A 6,546-nucleotide genomic window follows, 5' to 3' on the forward strand; every position below is an offset into this window, starting at 1 on the left:
GGCGAATCCTCCTGCCTCGGCGGTGTCCGCTCCGCGCTGCTGATGCTCTTATGAAGAGCCATTAGCATGCGCTCCGCTCCGTCCTGAGCGCCGCTAAAAACGAGGCGGAGGGTGGTGGGGATGGCGGTGTGCGTGCTAACGGCTTGGGAGTCGCCAAAAAGGCGTTTCTCAATGCAAACCAAAGGCTTACTAGAAACGATTTCCTCTCCCCGCCTCAGCTGTCCCGTGGGAACTCCTGCAGGCACCGAAGCCGCGAGCGCCGCCTCCCCCAGGGCGAGAGCAGACGGGAACCTCTCCCGGTGCCTTGGACAGCGGAATTTTAAGGAAGTGAATACCGCGACAGTGTGAACACAGACAGCTTCATTTCCTGGGGAACGAACTAGAGGAATTTGGTTGGTTGCATTAGGGAGTTTTCTTAGCAAGAATCTCTGATTAACACACATTTAAATCCAACAAACTGTTCCCATTATCTGGGAGGATGTAAGCTGCTGGGGGAGGGGGGATGTTGCTGGGAGCCACAGTTTTCCAGTGATTTTCAGTGTTTCTGCCTGCATGCCATGCGCCCTGGGAGCTGGAAATCAGTGGATTGTTCCATGGCTGGAGCGCCTGTCTCCCTCTGCAGGGCGCTGCTCCCGGGGCCCAAGCCATGCCAGACCCTAATGCATACCTCTGAGCACTGTTTGTGTCCAAAACATTTTACATTTTTTTTTTTTTTTTGTTAGGACCTGCCAGGAAGCTAAAGAGCTACGAGAGAAATAGCTGGGCCACCGGATAGGGCTTCAAAGTATCACAATAAAGAAATGACAACATTAACAAGCATAAATTAATTGAAACTTTGTGGACCTGCTCCTGGAACTGGCCGAATTTCAGAGCTACCCTTTTTCTCCTGCCAAGTGAACGTACGGTATGCTGCTTTCATGAGCTTTAAAACAAGGGAATTTATCATTGCATGGCTTTTAAAAACAGATATCCTTAGATGGTGGGGTTTGTGTATCTGAGAAATACTATTTTTTGTAATATGCAAGGTGTCAAGGGCACTGATGTCCAGCCTGTTTTAACTGAGAATTCAAGGAACTTATCTGGAGTTTTAATTCCAAGAATAAATGAATTCTTCTATTCAGAAGGGTTTCCAAATCTCTAAGGCTTATGCCCATTATCACGCTTTAATGTCCATGCTGTAACAGAAATAAATGCAAAAATGCTTTTCTCCACTCGGTGGTGCCAGCTGCACAGGGAAAACATTTTCCAGTACTGGCTCTATGCAGCTCGAACTGTTCAGCAATTGTACTTCTACGAACACAAAACACGCCCAAAGCTGTAGCAATTTGAGATCAATTAAAATCTTTAGCTGCCTGCTGCATCCCTACGAGACAGTATTTTTCCAAGGTGATTTCCTGTGTACTTGGAAGAAAAGCACTTGACTAGGCTTATGTATGCTCACGTAGTTCTTTGATAAGGAACCTGATGCCTGCACACTGTGGTTTTGCACGGGAACTCAGGCTCCCGGGGGGAACGGGACAGGCAGCCAGCTAGCCGGGTGAAGTTTGGAATAAACACCCCAGAGGGAGAGATCTGTGAAACTTCTCAAAGAGCCTCAAATTCCTCAATCCTAACAATGCATATTGTCAGGAAACTGTGCCTGCCATTTCAAGATAAGAGAGGAAATCAGTCTGTGACTGCAGAGAGTGATTTTGATTGATATCTGGCACTGCAGCTCAACCTGATATTTTTTTTTAAAGGTCTCTCCAAGTGCTAGGGAGTGAATGGTAAAAATAGGTAGGTTGTTAGGAAGTTCAGGCAAAACAGCAGAGTAGTGAGCTCAGGCCCTATCCATCTAATGTTCTCAGATGTCTAGAAATGCCTCAGCCATGACATCCTTGTCCCACACTGTCTTGGCCTGGAATGACATCTAGGGCTTCTGTTCTACTTTATCCTGACACCCCCATTCAGCTGTTTCTAATTGGGGTTTACTTCATATTACGGTTTTGTGTGTGTCACAAATCTGAGCAAGGATATCAGTATTTGTCTCTAAACCCTTTTGTGTTCCCATGTACTGCATATTCCATAAATACTTCGTTTCCTTTCTCTATACATTACTTGCTTTGGCATTAATTTTTACACTGGTTTGCAGGTGCTGTTAGCCTCTTGGATGGCACAAAGACTCAGAACTAACCACTTCTCCAAGACACCATCTAACAAGAACAGCTTGAGTCAGAATGGCTGGAAAAGGACCTGGAGGTGCTGCTGGTTGACAGTCAGCTCAAAATGAGCCAGCAGTGCCCAGGTGGCCAAGAAGGCCAGTGGTATTCTGACCTGCTTCAGCAGTAGTGTGGTCAGCAGGACCAGGCACTGGTGAGGCTGCACCTTGTATCCTGTGTTCACTTTTGGACCTCTCACAAGAAAGACACTGAAGTGCTTGGGCAATGAGACTGGTGAAAGGTCTAGAAACCAGGTCTTATGAGTAGCAGCTGATACACTTGGGGTTGTTCAGCTTGGAGAAAAGGAGGCTCAGGGGAGACCTTATTGCTCTCTACAGCTGCCTTCCTTTCAAGGACATTGTACCAAGGTGAGGTCGGGCTATTTCCCAAGTAAACAATTAATAGGACAAGAGGAAATAGCCTCAAGTTGCACCAGGAGAGGTTTAGATTGGATACTAGGTAAAAAATCTTCACCAAAAGGTTTGAAGAGTACTGGAACAGGCTGGCCACAGAAGTTGTTGAGTCGCCATCCCAAGGGGATATTTAAAAGACACACAGATGTGTCACTTACGAAAAAGATTCAGTGGTGGACTTGGGCGTGTTGGGTTTGTGGTTAGACCTGATGATCTTAAGAGCCTTTTCTAACCTAGAGGCTACTATAACTCTAAGAACTGAAAGCATCGTAAGATCAGAGTAGATAAAGGAGTGTGAGTTGTCTCATCTATTTTAGCTATAGCAAATATCAAGTACTACAACTTTTGCTGATTTTTCTTCTGGCTGACATCGGATGCTGTCAGGTAAGAGGTGCATTAAGTAGGAGATCCTGAGCAGAAGTGTAAGCACAGTGACCTCCCTCAGCCACTTTCTCATGGGAAAGTGTGCAAGTTAGAAATGGATTTTGAGTTCTGCAGGGTCACAAAGTCTCTGGAAAAAGAGAAATGCCTGGGTGTTTGTGTAGTTTTTCTGCTTTTGCAAATTCCTACTTCTGGAGCCTGAACTTAGGTTCACATTTGAAAGGACCTGATGGATCACTAGAATTTTTGCATGATGTTGTGTGTGGAGACTGAAAACTTTCAGCATGTTCTTATATGACAGCATCTCTTCACTTTGAGTCAGTTTTTGAGATAGTTGCTTTGTGGAGACCAAGCATAGGTTTCCTTCCTGGGCTTTCAGAAAAAAAGACTCTAGTGGCCACTGTGGTCACCTGTGGTCCATACCTGGTGTAATACCTACCAATTACTCAATAAGTATGTAACTAACTTTTATACTGTTCATTTGTCTTGCCTGCCCTGGGCCTTCAAGACCCCAGATACACATTACTAAAGAGGTAATATCCATGAAAATTAAATACTGGCATCAGAGGCACAGATATTTTGTGATCCCTGTTGTGATTCACCCAAACTGCAAAAGGTTGGCTGGGGAAGTGAGACACTGGCCTTCAATGAAATGGCTTTGATGTGGACCAAGTGTGTGACCAAGACTAGGTCCTCCTCTCAGAGAGTTAACAGTGAAGAAACCAGTTACAAAACTACAGAGAAGAAAGCTAAATGCAAACTTCGTGTTAGAAAACAGTGCAGGTGCTCCTCAGAGAGTCTGCATACTTATCTCAGAGCCCAGGAGTCTCACACAAGACGACCTTGTTTATATGAATTTTGTGGTTAAGCCTCATAAATTGCCAGGTGCCACCTGGATTTGAGAGTTCTGTATTGTGTTCAGTTCAAACAAACTGTGGTTAGCACCAGTGTTGTACGGGGAGCTCAGAGGGAGAGGGATAAGTGAGATAAACAGCACTGCAGTGTCTTTAAAAAGCAGAGGGAACACAGAAAGAGTGAGAGCATTCATGAGAGACAGCGAACAAGCTTGACATTTGGAACTAACTGGGCAGACATAGCAGCAGCTCTACAAACTGACAACGAGCTGAAGGTAGGCTAGCAGTATTAATGACAGCATCCCAGGTGCTTGTAGGACATCCCAGTGTTGGTTCCTTGTCCTGGTTTAAGGGGCAGGTCAATGGTTTTATGTGTACTTCCTCACTTCAGAGGTTGTTCTGTTCATTTTGGTGAGCCTTTTTATAAAGCAAAGTCCTCCCTGATGTGAACAAAAGTATTGCAATCTTTCTTGTCTTCAGAAATGAATGAAATACTGTGATCTGGGGGGGAAAAAAGGGTTTTCTTTTCCCTTTTCAGGAGCAAAAGAGGCGATATTGAACACAGCTGTTTGAGTTGATTAAATAACCATGGCTGGAGATTCATGCCTGGGGTTCCCTCCATAAGAATCTGAGTGGAGTAGGCAAGGTGAAAAAAGATTGTTCAGCATGACCCCTAACTAGAATAGCAGAACATAGGCACATTTTGCATGAGTAGCATGAAATATTCCTAGCAGTGGGAATATTTCTTGCTCTCCCAAGAGAACTGCTGTAATCTCTACTGCCTTGGAGCTAGACAATTCAAAAGCATTTGATGAGCAGCCTGTTGGCAACAATTAACTACTGCAGAAGGTGAAGGTCTGATAACCTGAGAGGGCGTCTTTGTCATTCATTTCTTCCAGGACATGTTCAATGAAAGAGGAAAAGAAAAAACTGCTTGAACTTTCCTTTAGCATGGGTAAACCCTGTCTGATTCATTTGAGCTGGTGATTAGTAGCAAGAGTCAGGTCATGGCTTTGGAGATGAGTATGACACTGCAGTGGCTCTTACTCAAAGGGTCAGAAGAGCAGAGAAAGTATTAAGTATTTTGCATTAAATATACATCATGCTGGCTCTTTCTTTACAAAGGCTTTGATATCATCCTGAAGAGGCATTACACATGGTTTAAGAGACTCTGAAGGTGCTGCTGGTGATGGTAAAATTACACAAAATTGCATAGGGTGTTATGTAGAAGAGAAGGATCTCTGGGCACTATCGGGCAACTAGGTATTCAATTACTCTGCAGGTGGTAGGAACACAGAACTATTCAGGGGAAATGGGTTACTGCTCAGGGCATAAATTTCACCAAGTCTGTCACAAGATGCAGACAAGAGAGTGAGACAGTAGTAATGCTCTGAATACATCTGTGCACAGCTGCACCTCACAGATCTGTGAACAGCAGAATACAAGCACGCCCGTTGCCAGGCTGGATCAGCAATGGACAGCAGGGGACTGCAGTGCAGACAGAGATATTTAGGAGCACAGGCAGCTGGACGGAGCCGTGTGGGCAGATGGGGACAGTGGTATGGCCAGATTGTTCTCAGTGGGATGGAGTGAGGAGAAGCTGTGAAAAAAACAAACCTAAATTTTAGTTGCCAAGCCTAATGGATGATTTTAAAGTAAAACTTGGCTCTTAAGGAAAGAGCTAATCAGACTGGTATGTCATTCTGAATGTGGAACTTAATGAATGCATGCAGTCCTTTCCCAAGAGAGCCTGAAGGGCTGTACTGGAATGATGCTTTATTAAAAGGTTACAGATGAAATAATCTCAGAAACCCTGGGCATCATCACTTTCGACCATGATTTGGATATATTACCTAATGAAGGACACCTTCTGAAAAGTCACCAAACTGAGATTTCTAGCAAGCTTACTTAGCAAGGATTACTAAGTGATGATAAAATCAGTAAAGGAAATCACAGCTATGTAATTTCTAGTTCTAGTGCATTGTTTTAAGGTACAGTCTTCCTCATTTTTATGACTCTCACCAACCAGAGAAGTAAAACTAAAGTCAGAAAACATTACCGAATTTTCTCTATACTGTTTGTTTACCATGTGCACTTCTCCTAGCCAGGTAATGAAAAATAGGTTAGTCGCTCTTGTTATTTCTATACAATTTTATTTTCTGGGTCTGATGCAGTAGCAAAAAGTTTCTGTGTCTGAGGTGAAAGTCTTGTATTTATTTTTATATACACCATATTTCCATGGAAACCACATTGATATTACTTCTGGCTGCACCTCTATGAAAGCTAAAATTAGGGTCAAATTTACACAGACATTTTCAGATTTCCAGTACCAGTAATCCTTACAGAGAGATCTCAGCAAGGTACTTAAATGAACGACTAATGTACAATGTATAAATATTCTCTCACGATCAAATCTGAAGCCAGTATGCATTGCTGTATTTCCTTTGGAGTTCAGGGAACTGTAGTGCTTTGCATCAACAGAGGACGCCCTCCTGCTTTAGTGGAGCTACTCATACTCATTAAGCATATGCTAAAGTATCTTACAAAACTGGGGCCTGAATAAAGTCTACACTGGGACTGAGTGGTATGTGCTGCTCATGTGGAATGCCACCTGTGAAACACTTCTGACCAGATTCAGAACTAACAAGTAACATGAGAGCCGTGGGTTTGCTGATTCAGATAATATAGCATGAACACAAA

Source organism: Sylvia atricapilla, chromosome 6 (assembly GCF_009819655.1).
Source record: "Sylvia atricapilla isolate bSylAtr1 chromosome 6, bSylAtr1.pri, whole genome shotgun sequence".
In the NCBI taxonomy this organism is placed as follows: Eukaryota; Metazoa; Chordata; class Aves; order Passeriformes; family Sylviidae; genus Sylvia; species Sylvia atricapilla.